This window comes from Gadus morhua, chromosome 7, assembly GCF_902167405.1.
Source record: "Gadus morhua chromosome 7, gadMor3.0, whole genome shotgun sequence".
NCBI classification, from domain to species: domain Eukaryota; kingdom Metazoa; phylum Chordata; class Actinopteri; order Gadiformes; family Gadidae; genus Gadus; species Gadus morhua.
The window spans coordinates 2,779,595-2,802,279 of record NC_044054.1 but is presented as its reverse complement, the minus strand read 5'-3'; the positions used below and the strand labels follow the sequence as shown (position 1 = coordinate 2,802,279).

The window sequence follows — 22,685 nt, the reverse complement described above, 5'->3', positions numbered from 1 at the left end:
CTTTTCAGCACCAAGGACCGGTTGGATTCTCCAAATAATTTCACGGACTGGCGAGGCGTGCCCGCCAGAGGTTACCAATTTGTTGATATTTTCATATAGTGTTGTGCATGCATTCATTTAAAATAACTAATTCCAGTTATTTATGAACAGTGAAGGTAACAAACTCTTAAAAAAGAATGTGAACTTGAACAAGTGAAAAATGAACAACTATGAACATAAATATATTGAACTAAACTTGAAGTAACCTCTATCAAGTGTAAACATGCACAACACAAAATGTCAGTAAGGGAACTTAACACGCGTTTGTGAGGCCACAGAATAGGCTACAATTCATTTTAATCAGTGGGACCCCTGTGCTTGTTTCCCTGCAACAAGAAGGTTCCATCTGGGGGTGATGGAAGACAGTGACACCCTTAGCGTGTTTCAAATGTCCAATCAATTGCGCAATTTTGTTTTAGTTGCAGTCATTGCCGAAAACCCGGCCTCGCATAGGTACGTGGTGGGAAATGGAAGCAACGTTTTCAGCGCTTTGACGGATATCTCGGGATACTCTGCTTTGGTTTTGATCCAAAAACCCGCCAGAGAGGTTTGCTCAAACACACTTTTAAGACCACCAACATCATTAGCTATTTCGATCATTTGATCTTCCTCCTGCACTGACAAGGGATTCGAGACATTGACAAATGGGTTGCGGATCCACTCTATCGTTCGCGTGGATCTTGTTACTTCCCATCTTTGGAGGATGGGAAGTAACGTTCAAATTCATTTGAAAGAGCAACAAGGTGATCGCGCACCAGCTGCGAGAGAATGGGCCCTGCCTCAGTCTCCCCAAAAATTCCCACTAATGTTTGGAACATATCGAATACTCCCCTGTCCACTCGTCGTCCCCACAAATCAAGCTTGGTTTTAAATGCAGCAACTTTATCTGCCAGTTTAAAGACAGTCGTCATTCTCCCCACACTATGAGCTGAGCTCATAGTGTGACACTTCTGTTGAACTGAACAAGTGAAGTGAGCTTAGGCTGCGCACGCAGCCGCTGAAGCCAATACGTGTCGAGGACGGGACAGACAGACAGTTATGCCTGAGAAAAGAAGACCTTGCCAAAAATGCAAACATGTTATATGCAATCTAACAACTGCATATATACTTATGGCATATAAAAGAGTGACAGTATTGCGAAGTAAATTGAGTTTATTAAGTGTGCATTTTGCATTTTTCATGAATTGAAAAAAAAACTTTTTTTATTTTTTTTTATTCATGTCGTGGCCTACTAACCTAGCCTGGTTCTACCAGACTCTCGTACTTCACTTCATTTCATTTCATTTGTACAGAGAGTCTGGACCTAATCAATTGACAAACGTTAACTCACTTGAAGGCGGGTGTCTGTTGAAGTTTAAAATGATTGGATCTGCCCAGTGCCACTCTGGATCTGCCATAACCAATCGCTAACGTTTGGTGTGACATATTTCATGCGCCGGGAATCACGCGCAGGTTGTACCGCTCCGCTCAATTCAGTTTACAATCAATTATGCAGATTTGTCCTCGACTGTCCATACATGACCCACCACTGCACCCTTTATGCAACTCTCAATTTACCATCTCCCACCTCAAGAAGACACCAGCACTGGCTACAATTCATATTCAAATGCATTTACTTCAATTATCCACAGTACTTAAAACAACTTTTGGTACCATACACATCATCACATCAACTCAGGCATTGTTCACAAATCTACTTCAGTACACCTACATCATCTGGCAAAAAAGCATTTATATCCAAAGCTCCCTGTGACTGGAACAATCTACCAATCCATATTCGCTCCATAACATCATTCAATCTGTTTAAAACTGCACTATCCTCCCATCTAGAGACCACCTGTTCATGTTTTCATGTTTTTAATAGCCATCATTTTAACAGATTTATGACACAATGATATATGTGCTATGTCCATGCGTTTTGTTTTGCTTTGTTTTGTTTTGTTTTGTTTGTCTTGTCTTGCTGAATTGTACGATAAAATGCCGATATTGTAGTTTATAGGACCCCCTTGAAAACGAGATGATTCATCTCAAGGGATTGTTCCTAATAAAGAATTTCCAACGTACACAAACCAAACACCTTGCGCGTCTGCACGAAAATGTCCGTCAACGACAGCTGCAGGTTTTGTTCGTCGAATTAAATTTATCAGGGAAACATTGCAAATTGTAAATCAACTACCGACCTACAACAACAACTCAAACTGGCGTACGACTTTATCGTCATTGTTCTCAGACACACCCTCTGTTCGCTGATTGGTGGCCGCTGTGGCGGCACCAGAAAACCAAATTACATACAGCAGGTCCAGACCTAGTACTGAAGGGAAATTCAAATTGAGCGGAAGTACTTAGGCGGGCGGAGCCAGGCTACTACTAACCTACGGCCCGGTTAGGAATGTCCCGCGGCCCGGTACCGGTCCGCGGCCCGGTGGTTGGGGACCGCCAAAGCGCTTTCAGTTGCCACTTGGTAGAAAAGCACGGACAATAACAGCTCTGGTGTAAACTCCTTTCAGTTGGACCCCAGTATCGTTGAATACTCGATCCTGATTGGTCGATAACGTTTGAAAGTGCATTATTTTAACTAACGGAGAAACATCTGCCTTTGAATAGTTCCCAATCATCGTGGTGGTGATTGACGACGTAATGTTTACTTAGCGCTGAGATGAGATGGTGTTAGAGGTAGAGGAGGGTGTCAATCACAGCTGGTCAACGGGAGGACGGGGGCTTTCATTCAATTCTCTTTACATTCATGACGGCAATCAGTAGGAATGGAGAGAGAGAGAGAGAGAGAGAGAGAGAGAGAGACACACAGAGAGAGACACAGAGAGAGACAGAGAGAGAGAGAGAGAGAGAGAGAGAGAGAGAGAGAGAGAGAGAGAGAGAGAGAGAGAGAGAGAGAGAGAGAGACAGAGAGAGAGAGAGACAGAGAGACAGAGAGCGAGAGCGAGAGAGAGAGAGAGAGAGAGAGAGAGAGAGAGAGAGAGAGAGACAGAGAGACAGAGAGACAGAGAGCAAGAGCGAGAGAGAGAGAGAGAGAGAGAGAGAGAGAGAGAGAGAGAGAGAGAGAGAGAGAGAGAGAGAGAGAGAGAGGTCTTCCTCAGCGCTAGCTGACCTGTTGCTAACCGAGCAAGCTAGCCCTGTGCTTCAGTGGGATGGGGTTGGGGGGGGGCTCACTATAAACACTGAGGTGACGGATGAAAGTAACTCCTGTCTCCACGTGGACGGTAACCATGGGGACCGCGCGTGATAACGACTCCCTAGAGATCTGCTGCATCGATCTGGTCTTCACACACCTGTCTGTCCTACTGCAGGTACCTGTCTGTCTCCCTAGAGGTCTCCAGTATCGATCCCTGTGTCTCACACACCTTCTGGAACCTGTCTTCACACGCCTTCTCAGTCGTACCGCGGGAACCTGTCTGTCTGACGCAGCAGCATGTCTGTCTACCGCAGGAAGCCTATCCATCACAGTGACCTGTCTGTCTGATGCAGCATCCTGCCTGTCTACCACAGGAATCTGTCTGTCCGATCACAGGAACCTGTCTGTCTTCACACAAACCTGTCTGTCTTCAACAGGAAGCCAGTGTGTCCTCCAGCAGACAGACAGTTCTGTGGTGTTAGGCTTCTGTGCAGCGGTTGATGGGAGGCGCAGAGTGAGCTCTCTGTGTGTGGAGGCGGAACAGAGGGCCTGACGGGTCGGGCCGGGGGGGCGTTGGTGGAGGGGGGGGAGGAGGAGGAGGGGAGGAGGAGGAGGAGGGGGATGAGGAGGAGGAGGAGGGGGGGGAGGAGGAGGAGGAGGAGGAGGAGGGGGATGAGGAGGAGGAGGAGGGGGGGGAGAAGGAGGAGGAGGGGGAGGAGGAGGGGGAGGAGGAGAGAGGAGGAGGGGGGGGAAGAGGAGGAGCGAGGAGGAGAGGAGGAAGAGGAGGAGGAGGGGGGGGAGGAGGAGGAGGAGGGAGGAGGAGGAGGAGGAGGAGGGGGAGGAGGAGGAGGAGAGAGGAGGAGAGGAAGAAGAGGTGGGGGAGGGGGGGGAGGAGGAGGGGGAGGGGGAGAGAGGAGGAGAGGAGGAGGGGGAGGAGGGGGAGGAGGAGGCGGAGGCGGCGATATGGGGCAGGGAAGGCTAGATGCATCTTGGTGATTTTTAGCATGGAGCTGAACATTGGTCATGGTTTACAAGATAGTCTGTCTCTCTCTCTCTCTCCCCCTCTCTCCCTCTCTCTCTCTCCCTCTCTCTCTCTCTCTCTCTCTCTCTCTCTCTCTCTCTCTCTCTCTCTCTCTCTCTCTCTCTCTCTCTCTCCCCTCCTCCAGTCTATCTCTCCCTCTCCCTCTCTCTCTCTCTCTCTCTCTCTCTCTCTCTCTCTCTCTCTCTCTCTCTCTCTCTCTCTCTCTCTCTCTCTCTCTCTCCCTTCTCTCTCTCTCTCTCTCTCTCTCTCTCTCTCTCTCTCTCTCTCTCTCTCTCTCTCTCTCTCTCCCCCTCCCCCTCCCTCTCTCCCTCTCCCTCCCCCTCCCTCTCCCTCTCTCTCTCTCTTCTTAGTTTTTAATGAGGTTGTGAATCTTGCACGGATCAGAATAAAAGAACGAGTTACGTAAAACATACACACACACACTTTCACGCACACGTAGACACATACACACTTTCACGCACACGTAGACAAGCGTGCCTAACTGGAGGTTTCTGAGAGGAAATAGGAGTCACAGTTCCATAAACCATCTTGAATATATAATGTGCGATCAATATTTCGATCGCACATTGTTGTCGCTCTGAGATTTTGTCTTTTGTCTGCGGCCGAGGTTTTGTGTCCATTTGAGAAGTCGGCTTATTTCCAAGAAAGAAGATTTCTTTCAGTGTGTTACAGATGAGAAACACTGTGTTTGTGTGTGTGTGTGTGTGCGTGAGATTCGTATGCATGTTTTATGACTCTGATGAAACCTATGGCAATGCATGTCTCTACGCAAACTATCTCATAACTAAGCCCCCAGACACACACACACATACACACACTTAAGTTTCTATGTTTTGACATGCACTAATTCTCAGCGAATCAAATCTCTATTCCCAAATGATTCACACTGTGGGTTTTTCAATAATGCCAGCATGATGGAACTAAAATACAGCAAAGCCCTTTTTGTACACAGTTAAACTTGTGATGTCACTATCATTAGACCAATTACAGCCGGCAGGCAGACTCAACGAACAGCAATGGTTCCATCATCTCTCTGATCAGTGGATCATAAAATCCTGCCTCATTTAACTCGTTCACGCTGATCAGAGGGTAAACAGAGCGAGTTTACTGCTTTTAACGTTTCAGTCGGCAACAAATGACCCACTGACGAATCTGTAGCAAGCCTCGGATCGCCGTATGGTCGACAGACTACATTTATACAGCTCTAATCCACCCAGTGGCGCCTCAAAGCGCTTTATGATATTGCCTAACATTCACCCATTGAGACACACATTCACTCATTAATGCACACATTAATTCACCTATTCACCAATGCATGACGACATCACCCATTCATACACACATTCACCCATTCACCCATTAATCGGCCATCCCCACCCCGACGGCGGAGTCGCCCCCCGCAGGGCGACAGCCAGCTGGTCAGGAGCAGTCAGGGTGAGGCGTCTCGCTCAGGGACATGCACGCACGCCACCCGTATAAATCCCTGGTGTTGTTTACGTAACGCTCCCTCTGTGTATGGACTCCTAACGTCTGTGTGACCCGGTTAACGTCCGAGTGGGTCCACATGAGGTATCACAAACACAGAGTGAGTGGGTTGCCATGAGGTACGATCCTCAGATAGAGACGTCACTGACGGTACGGTGTCTCTACGCGTCCCGCTGGATGAGGCTCTGACTGGCCTGATCCTCCTTCACCGCGGCCTGAGGTCACTTCCTGTTTGTCCATTAAGGACTACACTCACCGTGTGTGTGTGTTAGTGATAGTGTGTGTGTGTGTGTGTGTGTGTGTGTGTGTGTGTGTGTGTGTGTGTGTGTGTGTGTGTGTGTGTGTGTGTGTGTGTGTGTGAATGTATACGTGTGTCTGTGTGTATTTCTTTGTGTGTGTGTGTGCAATCATGTGTGTATTTCAATGTATGTGCGTGTTTGTGTGTGTGTGTGTGTGTGTTTTTCTATGTGTGGTGTATTTCAATGTGCGCATGTTTTCCTTAGCGTGCTAGATTTCTAGGTGTATTTCCGTACGAGTGCGTGCATGAACATGTGTGTTCACGTGCGTGCATGCGTGTGTGCACACATGCATCAAGTTGCTGTCTTCAATAGACTGAACTTCAATAGATGGATGCCTGCCATCAATCCATCACTACCTGCTCCCCCTTCTTACTTTAGTTCTCAAGTACTCAATACATTAATGTACTGAACATGTGCTTAATAAACCTTTAAACCTCACCCGGTAGTCTCTTTATGTATTTAGTTAAAGTACTCAATAGGTTAATGTACTGAAGATGTGCTTAATAAACCTTTAAACCTCACCCGTCAGCGATACACAACACGACTTACCTCATTTAAGCGACCTTGGGTACTATAAAAGGAGCCATATAAATGATTATTATCATTAATTAATTCACCACAATGTATTCTGCGTGGTCAACGTTAAGTACCTGTGCGGTCACTTTTCATTCTTAAAGCGGTTACACACAGCGTGGATCGCCTCCCCCAGTGGTTGGTGATATAAATAACTCAGAGTGGGACCTCTGAGCACGACGCTGTGATCTCTGCCTCGCTGCCACAGGGGGGGGGGGTTTGATGACAACAATAGCATAACAACATGTGTGCGTGTGTGTGTGTGCGTGTGTGTGATAATGTGTGTGTCTAAGAGAAAGACTATGGGTGTGTGTGTGTGTGTGTGTGTGTCTAAGAGAAAGAGATTGTGTGTGTATGCGTGCAAATGTGTGTGTCAGAGAGAAAGTCTGTGTGTGTGTGCTGGTGTGTGTGTGTGCGTGCGTGCGTGCGTGCGTGTGTGTGTGTGATAATGTGTGTGTCTAAGAGAAAGACTATGGGTGTGTGTCTAACAGAAAGACATTGTGTGTGTATGCGTGCTAATGTGTGTGTCAGAGAGAAAGCCTGTGTGTGTGTGTGTGTGTGTGTGTGTGTGTGTGTGTGTGTGTGTGTGTGTGTGTGTGTGTGTGTGTGTGTGTGTGTGTGTGCGTGTGTGCGTGCGTGCGTGCGTGTGTGTGTGTGTGTGTGTGTAAGATAAAGAGTTTTTGTGTGCGAGTGTGTGTGTCTCAGAGAAAGAATGTATGTTAGTGTTTGTGTGTGAGCAGCACCCTGATCCTGTATGTAAGTCTGCGCTGCTTGTTTCTTTGATGCAACACATTAATAAATGTAGCAGAGGCTGAGAATAGCGCTGTGGTTCTATCCAGAGCTTACTGCTACTGCTGCTCTTATCTGACACACTTACTGGGACCACAGCCGTGCTGGGAATTAACATGAGCTGCACTGGGGTGCATCTTTTGGTTTGTAACACAACACTGTACCACAACGCTGTATGTGTAACACAACACTGTACCACAACACTGTACCACAAAGCTGTATGTGTAACACAATGCTGTACCCCAAACCTGTATGTGTAACACAACACTGTACCACAAAGCTGTGTGTGTAACACAACGCTGTACCAGAACACTGTATGTGTAACACAACGCTGTACCACAACACTGTATGTGTAACACAACACTGTACCACAACACTGTATGTGTAATAGGGATTGGCATTCGATTAAGTTGTCTTAGTCGATCGTCGGGAGGATTAACGATCAATCGGTCGATTAATCGTTAATATTCTACATTAAAATAAAAAATAAAAATTATATTAAAAGTGAAATAAATACAAATGCAGAGTGTTTTCCTCATTGGGATCTTTATTATTAGATGAACAACTCAGTTAAACCAGATCCGTTCAATAGTTATGCGCTACTCTGCTCTAAGCAACGGAGCATGCAGCTCGAAGCCGGTGCTCATATACATAACTAAAAATAAACACAACCCTAGTTCCTTCCCAAAATAATAACAATAATAATATCAAAAAAACAATCATGTTATAACTTAACCAACCAGTCTACGGATTTTTGTTCAGAAAGATGAGCATGTTGACATGCTCTGGGGTCAGACGCGACCGCAGCCTGTTGACCGTCAGTCCAGCCGCCGAAAACACCCGCTCTGAGGGGACCGACATTGCCGTGATTCACAAATACCTCCGTGCTAACTTGGCAAGGCGTGTGAACAACTTTCCACAATCCAGGGGCTCAGGAAGTTCTTTATTTCTGCTTTGATGCTAACCTCGCCTTGAGTGGTAGGCCTATAGTGCTCCCCAAGAAGTCATTTTTTAAGTCGTAATGGTCCCACACCGGACTTCGCCGTGGTCTCGTCCGCTTCATGATTACATCGCCGTGTTCCAATATCCATAATATCCGTACTTACTAGTCTAAGTTTGAATACGTAGGGCGTTCCGATTCAGATCAGGCGAAAATAAGTGTACTGAAAACGGCCAAATCGCCAAGTGTGTGGCGATGTACACTTTTCGTACTCAAGGGCAGCCATCCTAGCTACATAGCGGAAGAGGGCGGAGCCAGGCTGAGCCAAAGTCGGCGCATTTTCCACATAGCCTGCATTAATAGTCATTTTGTAGTTTTTATAGTTTTTATAGCTGCTAGGCGTAAAGAGTTCACCGTTCAAAGCGGGATGTTTATTGCGGGGGAGGAGCCGCAAATTTAAATATTGCCCCCGTGTGGTAAAATGTTTAATTGCACACTGCATTAGTTTAATCGATGAAAAATGTACGTAATCGACGAAATTCTTAATGATCAATTAGTCGATCGTCGATTAATCATGCCCATCCCTAATGTGTAACACAACACTGTACCACAACGCTGTATGTGTAACACAACACTGTACCACAACGCTGTATGTGTAACACAACAATGTACCACAACACTGTATGTTGTAGCGTCCCGCCCCTTAAACCTCGGTCCGGACGGACCCGAGGTTTCATCCTGGACGGCAAATACTACCATCACCCACCAGCCGGCGACGGAGAGCACCCGTTGAACCCCAATCAGCGAGATGGGAGACACCTGGCTGGACAGCCAGGAAGACACTATAAAAGAAACTCGGGAGCAGACAAGGGGGGAGAAGGAAGCGCTTGGGTCCCCGAGCGACTAGATGCTCATGGAGGCCCTAGAGGCCGCAATTGTGTTATTTGGAGAAGATGAATGCAATAAATGCAGAGTGCGGCTTAAACCTTGTTAACGTGTGATTCATACCTGGAACCCGGCACATTTGGGAGCGGGTTACCACAATGTGTAACACAACACTGTACCACAAAGCTGTACGTGTAACACAACAATGTACCACAAAGCTGTATGTGCAACACAACACTGTACTACAAAGCTGTATGTGTAAAACAACAATGTACCACAAAGCTGTATGTGTAACACAACACTGTACCACAAAGCTGTACGTGTAACACAACAATGTACCACAAAGCTGTATGTGTAACACAACACTGTACCACAAATCTGTACGTGTAACACAACAATGTACCACAACGCTGTACCACAAATCTTTATGTGTAACACAACACTGTACATGTAACGCAACAATGTACCACAAAGCTGTACCACAAAGCTGCACGTGTAACACAACGCTGTATGTGTAACAACACTGTACCAAAAAGCTGTATATGTAACAAAACAATGTATGCGTAACACAACGCTGTACCACAAAGCTGTATATGTAAGGTACAGGTGTACACGTAAGACAAGGTGGTTACTTAGTGCTACTAAGTGGTATAAGAGGGATACTAACTGAAACCAGGGTCTGCCTATTAGCTGGAGTACTAAAATACCAAAGCACCACTTGGCGTTCCCCAACTACATCACTCAGTGGTGAATAAGTGGTTGCTAGGGTACTACTTTATGTTCTCCAACTGCACTAAGTTCCAGCCCCCCAGGGCAGCGATTTTAAGGCTCACTTGGTTCCACGTTGACGCAACGCAACGACCGCACAGACACTTCGCCGGGGTCGCGAACCTGTTCTGGTTCTGCGTTTGGTTTTAATGAGCAGACCAATCACAGCCCTTGCTGCTGTGCCGTGACAGAAGGTTACCATTTTTGGCACACGTCCGCCTCTGGCGTTGGACGCAAGGACATAAGGGGGCATTGTGTTAACGTGGAACCATAACTGAGCCTTTAGAAACAACTTCACCCCCATCCCTCCAACACTCTCCCTTCTCCCCCCCCCCCCCCCCCCCCCCCGGTGAGAGACAGAGAGCCGGCCGACCGCATCACTCAGCCTCTTTCTGCTCTGACAACACGCCCACGCCCCCCCCCTCCACACTCCACCTGAGGCCCGCGGACACGCCCCCTCACTGTGTCATCAGCTGAATGTCAGGAGGTGGGCGTCACCACCCCCCCCCCCCCCCCCCCCCACAGCACTCTGCTCCTGATGGCTGAACTCTGAGAGCTGGTCCATTAGATGAATCAGTGGTGAAATGTGGAGTGCACACTGATGCACCCCTCTTACGCACTTATTGTGTTTTGTACGTCCTGACACTTAATGTACACACTTATTGTATGTTGTATGTTCTGGTACTTAATGTACACACTTATTATGTGTTTGTATGTCCTGGTACTTAATGTACACACTTATTGTGTGTTCGTATGTCCTGGCACTTAATGTACACACTTATTGTATGATGTATGTCCTGGCACATAAGGTACACACTTATTGTATGTTGTATGTCCTGGGACATAATGTACACACTTATTGTGTGTTTGTATGTCCTGGCACATAATGTACACACTTATTGTGTGTTTGTATGTTCTGGTACTTAATGTACACACTTATTGTGTGTTTGTATGTTCTGGTACTTAATGTACACACTTATTGTATGTTGTATGTCCTGGCACATAATGTACACACTTATTGTGTGTTTGTATGTTCTGGTACTTAATGTACACACTTATTGTGTGTTTGTATGTCCTGGTACTTAATGTACACACTTATTGTGTGTTCGTATGTCCTGGCACTTAATGTACACACTTATTGTATGTTGTACGTCCTGGGACTTAAAAACAGTACTTAGCGTGGTGTAGCATCTTACCCTAGCTATCTTTGTTGTATACGGAGAATGGGTTAACCTAGTGATGGTCAGTGCTTGGCACTTGGTTCTATGAACATCCTTACTGTACCAACAAAGATATATTGTTGTTTCTCTTTCTCCTGACAGATGTAGTTATTGTAAGGCGCTTTGGATAAAAGCGTCTGATAAACGCCCTGAATGTAAATGTTAATGTATGAAATGTACATTTATTTTAAGACATCTGTTCTTCTGCTTTAACATGAAGTGATCAAAATGGCTTCTGACCCCCTTCTTCACATTAATGCATCATTAACATACAGTACATCATATCGTATATTTAGGTTGGTGTCTTCGTTAATCTCCTCTGCATCCTCCACCCGTATGCATTCCAAGCATTTTAAACGCTTACATAACAGACGTTCCCACCAAATAACCAGCAGAATACAACAAATGTTGAAACGTGAAAATATGAAAGCTTTTAAAATAACGCCGGATTGAATCACTTTATATACCAGACTTATTTTGGTTAATTAAAAAACAAAGACATCGAACTCTTTCCTATAATTAGTCGAACAGTTCATCTTAACATTTGTCAATGTTTGCTCCAGAATCCATGAAATGTGTTTTGCAAGTAATGTGAAAGCAAAAAAGATATTGCATGCTGTCTGGCTGGGGTTCACTGGTGGCTTGGTTTCGCTGAACCTCTCCTTCACATGGAACACGTTGGGCCATGCGTCAAAAAGAGTGGGCCATTGCAGCTCTGTGGTGTTCGTGTGGAACGTGCTAATAGTCAGTGGTCCGTAGACAACCCCTAGGCACCCAGTTCCAACTATGACCCACCCCAGGTCTAACCTCTGTGCGTAAGGCAGGTTGTGAGGGCGTGTTTACAGACTTCATGCACTCTGATAATGTCCCGTCAACAGAAGCATAATGGGGGCTTGTGGGTCAATGTCTGGGATGAGCTGTGCCACTGACCTTAGATGAGCATGGTGAGAGCTACTTCAGGGGTCGGAATCTCCTCTCTGGTGTTCGGTATGTCGTTACATTCTATGAGGCTTAGCAACGGGACGCGAACAGTACCATCCAGAGACTCCACTTCATAGCCACTGGCCCTTCTGCCTGCTGATTGCTTCACTCCAGCACATGTTCTCAGTGTACACACCAGCAGGAGCACTTGGACTGTGGTCGTTGAACATGTCAAAGAACTGTGGGCGAACCAGTGACCTGTTGCTCTGCTCGTCAATGATCGCATACAGTTTCACGGCTTTTTCTCTGTGGCCGGCTGGAAACACTTTGACGAGGCATATCTTGGAGCAGGAGCGGTCTGTGAGTTCCCCACCACAGACTTTCGTGCATTTGTTGGTGACCTGAGACTGTGGTGAAGCTCCATCCCCCTCCCCGCCGTGCTCAGAAGCAGGGTCAACCTCAGGCCAGGGTGCGGGTCCAGGGTGAAGCGCTGTGTTGTGCCTGTCGCTCTCTTCTGCCCTCCAACGAAGGCGGTCGCTTCTCTCTCTGCTCTCTGCTCCCTCCCGGCCCTTATCTCTCCTGCCTCTGCTCTTTGTCTCTGTCCTGTGCTGTCTCTTCTAAATCTGTCAGAGCTTCTCTCTGCATTTCTATCCGACACATAAATCATGGATCCGATTGGCTGGTCTCTCAACGCTATTGATCAAATTTTCTCGACGAGAAAACTGGGCAAAGGAGAGCCCGCCTGCCCTGACGGAACATTCTCAGCGGAGTACACGATGGACTCCTGGAAGGAGTGGAGGCCTTTGTGTCTCGCCATACTTTCCGTCGAGGATGTTGAAGACGTCTACATAATTGGGATTATGATAACAGGATTCCTGCTGTTTGGAGTTTGCGGGCTCCTGTTCTATTGCAAAGCTAGGAAGGCGATGGCAGCATGTTCGGCTATTGAGAAGCTGCCCGTCATTGTTGGATTGTACCGGGCTGCCGACACACAGACTCATGCGATGTGCGAACAAAATCGCAAGTTGGATACCATTCTGGTGAAGTTGGATCGGGCTTTAACGGGCCACCGAAATTCGGCTAATTCTGCTTTTTTTGGAATCTGGAATTTGGAATACTGCAGAGAGTAACAGAGAGACTTAAGGCTGGCGAAAATTGCAGAGTCGGCCTGACCCAAAGCAATCGTTATCTTTATTCGGCTCCCCCACTTCGGCCTTGGAAGGCTGATATCTCTCCACTCCCCTGGTTGTTATGCAGACAGATGCTCTGCCCCCCCCCGTCCCACCCCCTATCCTCCTCCTCCCGTGAACTTTGTCTCTGGATCACAACTCTTCCTGGTCGTCTCCACGGCAACGGTCGTGTCCTCGTCACCAGCATCAAACGGGAGAGAGACACTTTTGAGTCTGGGTGGAGATGGAGTCCTTGGGCTCACACACACACATACACACAAGACACATAACACACACACCCCCTGGACTCGCCGCCTTCTGGACTCCCTCCCCCTCTCCGTCCCTCGTTACAGTACAGTATGCCGTGAGTGATAATAATAATAATAATAATACATTTAATTTAGAGGCGCCTTTCAAGACACCCAAGGTCACCTTACAGAGCATATAGTCATCATACATTATTTAAAAAACAAGACATTGTGTAAAAATAAATAAACATAAGCAATAAGAAATAAATAAAACAAAAACAAGACAAAACAAAACAAAACAAAAAATAAAAATAAAAACAGTGATCAGTTAGACGTTGTGTGCGAGTTTGAACAGGTGAGTTTTGAGTTGTGACTTGAAGGTTGTAATGGTGTCTGATTGTTTTATGTGTGGGGGGAGGGAGTTCCAGAGCCTGGGTGCTGAACAGCTGAATGACCGGGCACCCATTGTAGTGAGTCGTGATGTGGGGATACATAGTAGTCCAGCAGAGGTTGAGCGGAGGGAGCGGGAGGGAGTGTATTCTTGGAGGAGGTCACAGAGATAACTGGGGGCTAGGTTGTGGAGAGCTTTGTAGGTGAGGAGTAGGGTTTTGTATTGGATACGGTAGTGTACTGGGAGCCAGTGAAGTTGAATGAGGACAGGGGTGATGTGGTCAGATGATTTGGTGCGGGTGATGATCCGGGCGCCGGAGTTCTGAATGATCTGCAGTCTGTTAATGAGTTTGGTGGGGAGTCCGGTGAGGAGGGCGTTGCAGTAGTCTATGCGTGATGTGACAAATGAGTGAACTAGGATTTCAGTGCTGGATTGGGTCAGTGATGGGCGGAGTCTGGCGATGTTGCGGAGGTGGAAGAATGCAGTCCGGGTGATGTTGTGAATATGGGGTGCGAATGAGAGGGTGTTGTCCAGGATGACACCGAGGCTCTTGACTTTGGAGGAGAAGGGTACTGGGAATCCATCGATAATTATGAGTGGAGCTGGGGTGTGTTGTGATTTAGTGAGGGTGGATTTGGATCCGATGAGCAGGGCTTCGGTCTTGTTTCCATTGAGTTTCAGGAAGTTCCTGCTCAACCAGCTCCGGATCTCTTCCAGGCACGTGATGAGGGAGGTGGGGGGGACGGCAGCGGTGGGTTTGGTGGAGATGTAGACCTGTGTGTCGTCAGCGTAGCAGTGAAAATGGACACCATGGTGACGGAGGAGTGTGCCCAGCGGGAGGAGGTAAGTGGTGAAGAGGAGTGGACCCAAGACTGACCCCTGGGGGACAGCCAGTGAGACACCTGAACACCCAGACTTGTGGTTGCTTAGTTGAACAAATTGTTGACGGCCGGTGAGGTAGGATGTAAACCAGGGGAGTGCAGCACCAGTGATCCCAATACCAGCTAGGCGGTCCAGGAGCAGAGGGTGGGAGATGGTGTCGAATGCTGCGCTGAGATCGAGGAGGATGAGAATGGTGAGTAATCCAGAGTCGGCTGCAAGGAGGAGGTCGTTGGTGATTTTGACTAGGGCTGTTTCAGTGCTGTGTTTTGGACGGAAGCCAGATTGGAACGGTTCGTGGAGATTGTTAATGTCGAGGTGGGACTGTAGTTGTGCGGCAACCACCCTTTCAAGTGTTTTGGAGATGAAAGGGAGATTGGAGATGGGCCGGTAATGGTTAAGGTCAGATGGGTCAGCACCAGGTTTTTTCAGGATGGGAGTGATGGCAGCCAGCTTGAGAGTGAGGGGTACAGTACCAGTAGTGAGGGAGGAGTTAATTATGTTGGTGATCATGGGGGAGATGGACGGAAGACATGCTTTGACAAGGGAGGTGGGAAGAGGATCGAGCTGACAGGTGGTGGTTTTGGCTTTGCGGATGAGTTCTGAGACGGTCTGTTCTGTTACTAGGGTGAAGTCAGAGAGGGAGCTGATGAGAGGTTGGCCAGAGGTGATCATCCAGGGATGCGACGCGCCCGCTGGCCTGGCACACCTCCCCTCCCCGACACCCTTCCCCCCTCCCACATGTGTTTGTGATGTTTTTGATATGTTGCTTATGTGCTGAGGTGTTTTTTGCTATCCCTACACTGTGCCCCCCTTAGAGGAGCATAGTTTGGGAATTAACTTTTCTTTTTTTTCCTCGTTTACCCTCTTGTTTACCTTTTCTTATCTAACAAGGGAGCGCATGCGCCCAGACAGTCTCTCCGTCCTGTCTCCCCACACTGTCTTGTATGTTTCTTGGATGAGATGTAATTGGTAATAATTTCACTGCTCCGGCAATGACAATAAAGTATACATTCATTCATTCATTCATTCATTCATTCATTCATTCAAAACACTGGACATTGAGTTGGCAGTTCTTTGCTATGTGAGATGAGGAAGAGAGACATTTAAAGCACACATTGTTTTCTCTGAGGAACGTTTTGCGCTCGTCAATGGGCTTCTCTCTGAATGACCAGCATTTACAGAGAGGGTGTGGCTTTTTATGCAACAGACACAGTTTGTCGCCGTCAACGTATCTTGTTGGAGGCTCACCCGTGTCAGATGTGGCTCTGGATGACAGCTCTGTCTTGTGGACGGACACTTCCCGCTGTCTGTTCGGCTTCCACGCTGTCTTCTCTGTTCTGGGGGCCATGTCTGTGTAGCCGATGAGGCTGAAGCTTGGGTCATTTGCAATGCGAGCCTGCTTGCTTACAAAATCGACAAAGACGCCAAAGGGACGATAGCTCACCTGGTTTTGACGCTTGTAGGGTGCACCAGCGATCACCCACTTGTCCCGGAGACGAGACGGGAGTTTCTGTACAATTGGGTTGACGCCTCTCGCCGTGTCAAGGAAAGCTAGGCCTGGGAAGTCTTCTTCAGCTTTAGCAGCCTGCAGTTCCTTCAGTAGATCACCTAGCTTTGTCAGCTTAGGTCCATCTTGGTTCATTATTTCTGGAAAGCTGTCAATGCGTTTGAACAGAGCATTTTCTATTGCTTCAGCTGAGCCATATGTTAGTTGAGCCTTTCCCATGCCATGGCCAGTCCTGCTTCTGGCCGATTGATGTGTATGGCTCTTATCTGTTCAATATGCTTGGCTGACTCCTTCCCGAGCCACTTTAGTAGAAGATCCATCTCCTCGCTCGGTTCCAGGTTTAAGCCGCTGATGGCGGTCAAAAAGGAACACTTCCATGCTCTGTAGCTTTGGGGTTTGTCATTGAAATGAAGCAAACCTGTAGCCACAAGCTCACGGCGGGCCAGACACCTGACAAAGTCATTTATGTGTGAACTGACGTCATTGGAGTCTGGCGGTATGGCGTGGCATGCGGGAGAAGGCCGGGTGTTGTGATTTTGTGGTTTGAAGTGGTGTGCAGGTGTAGCATGCTCACCGCTGGACTTGATTTGATGTAGACGAACGTCTCCAGGCAACCTGTTGAATGGCTCGTGGCTGTCTTCGTATTCACTGATGTAAGGCGGCTGTGAGACGATGTGACACACACACACACACACACACGGACACATACACACACACACACACACACACACACACACACACACACACACACACACACACACACACACACACACACACACACACACACACACACACACACACACACACACACACGCGCACACACACACACTTTAATTCTGAATCCCTTTCTTCAAGTTGAACAAGCAAATACTGCTGTGAGCGTTGTGAGGCTTCTAAAGGAACAGAGTCTATGTTCAGGTCACAACTATGTCTCTCAGTCTTTACATCAGCAGCAGCTTCAAATGTCTCTGCTTCAGCAATGGCGGCTGCAGCCTCTTTTTTATGTTTGAGCATTTGTAAAGACACTTCCAACTTAGCTTGTTGTAGCTTCAGATTAGCTTCCTCTTCAGCATAGGATAGGCGTGCCTTTGCTGCTTCGGCTCTTGCTGGGTCTGCTGCAGACCCCGCTGATGATGAACTTGATCTCTGCCCTGTGTGGGTTCTTGTGTGTTGCTGTATTACCATGCAAACTCTCCTCTGTAGCCCTTGGCTGTAGAGAATGCTCTGTTGATCGCCCACTAGATGCGTATTACGAAGTCATGTCGGTTGGCTTCCAACTTGTTCTGCTTTATCTCGCTTGCTCTATAGCCGTTGTTTCATTGTGCCGTCCTCGGTATGTCTACTAATACCCTGAGGGCCAGCTAAACTCTTTCCCAAAACACTTAGACTCTGCAGACGTATTTCTCACTTCCACAGGTTTATTGGAAGCACATGGGAAAAGGTGAATCTGCAACACACAAATAAAAAGGCAGAGAAATCTGAAATTCCATTTGTACTCATCTTAAACAAATAAGCAAGAATATTTACGTTAAAAACATTATTTTTGGTCATTACAAACACTATTAGCGTCGTCAAATGTGTGAACTAACATGGTATTCGTGTAGCCGTAATACATTTGAACTAACTTTATATGAAAACTACCTTACTCCACTGTCAAAGTAGTGATGAATACTTTAAATTTAAATCAAATGCAAAGAATACATACAACGATGCTATGAAAAGCACAAGATGTTGACAGATTCAATTAAATTGTTCTGGATTAAACAGATCTCCAGTAGGGCCGAGATCGTTTATTGGCCTGTGGCATGTGCCACCGCGACCACTGACATACCATGGCATATGCCGTTCTGGAACGGTAACTGCCGTTCTGAAACGGTAACTGCCGTCGCGACCACTGACATACCATGGCATATGCCGTTCTGGAACGGTAACTACCATTCTGAAACGGTAACTACCGTTCTGAAACGGTAACTGCCGTCGCGACCACAGACATACCATGGCATATGCCGTTCTGAAACGGTAACTGCCGTCGCGACCACTGACATACCATGGCATATGCCGTTCTGGAACGGTAACTGCCGTTCTGAAACGGTAACTGCCGTTCTGAAACGGTAACTACCGTTCTGAAACGGTAACTACCGTTCTGAAACGGTAACTACCGTTCTGAAACGGTAATGCCATGGCATATGCCTTTCTGGAACGGTAACTACCGTTCTGAAACGGTAACTGCCGTTCAGGTGGAACGGTAACTGCAGTTCCCAACAATGGTATGTGACAGCAGCATAACTCCTCCGTATAATTTCAAGACAGGTATTGCCATAAATGTAAAGGTGTATATATATTTGGTATTTATTGACACAATATCACAACATAACGCCGTAAATAAAGGGATTTACACGTTTCTCTCGTCCGTGCTGTTGTAAGGATATTTCCGATCTGTTTGTTGTTGCTTTTGTAATGACAGATGCTTTTGAAAACAGCCGGACTTGCTCCGGTGACGGTAGTTATAGCCTAGCCTTCTAGGTGGCCATAGAGCTATAGTCTATTGCTTTGTTCCAATATCCATACTATCCGCAGTCATTATACTTTATTTTAGTATGACTTATTTTTTATATAGTTTGAGTACGTAGTGCGTTGCAATTAAGATCAGGGCGAAAGGAAGTGTAGTGAAAGGACCCGAATGGTATACTCAAAACGGTCAAACCGATGAGTGTGGATTGATGTACACCTTTCGTGCTCCACGGCAGCGATCTTAGCTACGTAGCTGAAGAGGCGGAGCCAGGCTGAGCCAACGTCGGCGCATCTTTAATAGGTCCATGCATTTTCCACGTATCCTGCATTAATGGAGTCATTTTGTAGTTTTAATAGCTTTATAACTACTATGTGTAAAGAGTTCACCGTTCAAAGCGAGATGTTTATTGCGGTTGCGATCGTAGTTTCCGGTTAGTGCACCAGAGCCAGGTCCCTATAGGGGTGGCACTGTAGGCTATGGCTAGACAGTCATCCATTTTTCCACTCGTGTTTTATCAAGATGTTCTAGTAGCGTAGCCTATAATAAAGCCTACTGTATGACTGCTTCAGCTCATAACTATTCAATAGGCCAAATATTAAGTTTTGCATTTGTTCTTATTGGTGTTTAACCAAATATTTTAAGTAGGCCTATAGGTTCCTATCATTTAACCCTGATCCAGTGTCATAAACCTTTCTATATCGACATGATCCAGTGGTATCATGGCATACAGGCCAAAAGTTTTTCCGCTGGCAAGCCAATTATGTTAATCGGAAGTTCCATTTCCTACTGGAACCACCGTTTTCCCGCTGGCATGCCACTCATGTAAAATGGTATTACCAGTTTCTACTGGCACCTACCGTTTTTCCGCTGGCATGCCACTCATGGAAAATGGTAATTACCAGTTTCTACTGGCACCTACCGTTTTTCCGCTGGCATGCCACTCATGTAAAATGGTATTACCAGTTTCTACTGGCACCTACCGTTTTTCCGCTGGCATGCCACTCATGGAAAATGGTAATTACCAGTTTCTACTGGCACCTACCGTTTTTCCGCTGGCATGCCACTCATGGAAAATGGTAATTACCAGTTTCTACTGGCACCTACCGTTTTTCCGCTGGCATGCCACTCATGGAAAATGGTAGGCTAATTACCAGTTTCTACTGGCACCTACCGTTTTTATAAGAATGATTGTCTAGCTGTGAATCATGAGTGGTATGTGTGTATGAACGGGCAAATACCACAGGAAAGGAATATCTACTGGCAAACGGTAGGTGCCAGTAGAAACTGGTAATTACCATTTTCCATGAGTGGCATGCCAGCGGAAAAACGGTAGGTGCCAGTAGAAACTGGTAATTACCATTTTCCATGAGTGGCATGCCAGCGGAAAAACGGTAGGTGCCAGTAGAAACTGGTAATACCATTTTACATGAGTGGCATGCCAGCGGAAAAACGGTAGGTGCCAGTAGAAACTGGCAACGCACTACGTACTCAAACTATATAAAAAATAAGTCATACTAAAATAAAGTATAATGACTGCGGATAGTATGGATATTGGAACAAAGCAATAGACTATAGCTCTATGGCCACCTAGAAGGCTAGGCTATAACTACCGTCACCGGAGCAAGTCCGGCTGTTTTCAAAAGCATCTGTCATTACAAAAGCAACAACAAACAGATCGGAAATATCCTTACAACAGCACGGACGAGAGAAACGTGTAAATCCCTTTATTTACGGCGTTATGTTGTGATATTGTGTCAATAAATACCAAATATATATACACCTTTACATTTATGGCAATACCTGTCTTGAAATTATACGGAGGAGTTATGCTGGTGTCACATACCATTGTTGGGAACTGCAGTTACCGTTCCACCTGAACGGCAGTTACCGTTTCAGAACGGTAGTTACCGTTCCAGAAAGGCATATGCCATGGCATTACCGTTTCAGAACGGTAGTTACCGTTTCAGAACGGCAGTTACCGTTCCAGAACGGTATATGCCATGGCATTACCGTTTCAGAACGGTAGTTACCGTTTCAGAACGGTAGTTACTGTTTCAGAACGGTAGTTACCGTTTCAGAACGGTAGTTACCGTTTCAGAACGGCAGTTACCGTTCCAGAACGGCATATGCCATGGTATGTCAGTGGTCGCGACGGCAGTTACCATTTCAGAACGGTAGTTACCGTTTCAGAACGGCAGTTACCGTTCCAGAACGGCATATGCCATGGTATGTCAGTGGTCGCGACGGCAGTTACCGTTTCAGAACGGCAGTTACCGTTCCAGAACGGCATATGCCATGGTATGTCAGTGGTCGCGGTGGCACATGCCACAGGCCATTAAACGATCTCGGCGTCTCTCCAGATTTTAATGAACCGCTGAACCAGCTAGACGCGACAGAGGAAATGCATATACCTGGAACACATTATAATTCTGTAATGCTGACTAAATGTAAAGCATGTATCCTTTACCTGTAACATTAAACTTCTTACTCATAACAAAACATCTATACTGTACAGATTATACGCTAAAGGCTTGTTTTGAGTTGAGGTTTCAGGAAACGTGATCACATGAGAGTGTTAAAGGCACCCCAATAGATGAGAGGGTGAGAGTTCCCCCAATAGATGAGAGGCTGAGAGTTCCCCAATAGATGAGAGTGTGAGAGTTCCCCCAATAAATGAGAGGGTGAGAGTTCCCCCAATAGATGAGAGGGTGAGAATTCCCCCAATAGATGAGAGGGTGAGAGTTCCCCCAATAGATGAGAGGGAGAGAGTTCCCCAATAGATGAGAGGGTGAGAGTTCCCCAATAGATCAGAGGGTGAGAGTTCCCCCAATAGATGAGAGGGTGAGAGTTCCCCCAATAGATGAGAGGGAGAGAGTTCCCCAATAGATGAGAGGGTGAGAGTTCCCCAATAGATCAGAGGGTGAGAGTTCCCCCAATAGATGAGAGGGTGAGTGTTCCCCCAATAGATGAGAGGGTGAGAGTTCCCCCAATAGATGAGAGGGTGAGAGTTCCCGTAATAGATGAGAGGGTGAGAGATCCCCTAATAGATGAGAGGGTGAGAGTTCCCAAATATATGAGAGGGTGAGAGTTCCCCAATGGATGAGAGGGTTAGGTGTAGAGTGACCCAGATATAAGGTGGGCTTGTTGTTGAATGGAATGTTGGCAACGTATTTCCAAGAGGAAATTAAGCCGTCAGTGATCAAGCCGTTTCCCTTTGATTTACATTCAGGGTGTTTAGCAGACGCTTTTATCCAAAGCGACTTACAATAAGTCTGTTTGTAAGAAGAAAGAGAAACAACAATATGTCTCTGTGTCGGTACAGTAAGGAGGTTCATAGAACCAAGTGCCAAGCACCAACCATCACTAGGTTAACCCATTCCCCGTGTACAACACAGATAGCTAGGATAAGGTGCTACACCATGCTAAGTACTGTTTTAAAGTGCCAGGACGTAAAACATACAATAAATGTGCACATTATGTGCTAGGATGCACAAAAATACAATAAGTATGGCTATGCAGAGTCTAGAGAGAGAGTTTGAGGGATACCCGAGTATAATACTGTGTGGGACGCTGGCAAAATATTCCCCAGAGGGAATTAAGCTGTCAATGATTAAGCCGTTTCACTTTGATCCCTTCAGAGGACTGGCTGGTTGTGAGCCACCCACCCAGGAGGGGTAATATGGGTCCATCGAACCGGTCTGGACCAGAGTCAGGGTTCATCAGACCGGTTTAGACCAGAGTCAGGGTTCATCAGACCGGTTTGGACCAGAGTCAGGGTTCATCAGACCGGTCTGGACCGGTCTAGGGTTTATGTGGGTCCATGAGACCGGACTGGAGTGGGTTCAGGAAGGCCGGTTCTCCAACATGTTCTACAGAGGGAATCCG

At 46.8% G+C, this 22,685-nt stretch overlaps 1 protein-coding gene across 1 annotated transcript in view; it reads left to right on the top strand.

The window, feature by feature from the left end:
• The window catches only part of LOC115546658 (muscarinic acetylcholine receptor M4-like), a 43,813-nt gene that overhangs the window by 11,491 nt on the left and 9,637 nt on the right, over positions 1-22,685 (top strand). The gene's annotated exons all lie outside the window — the stretch shown is intronic.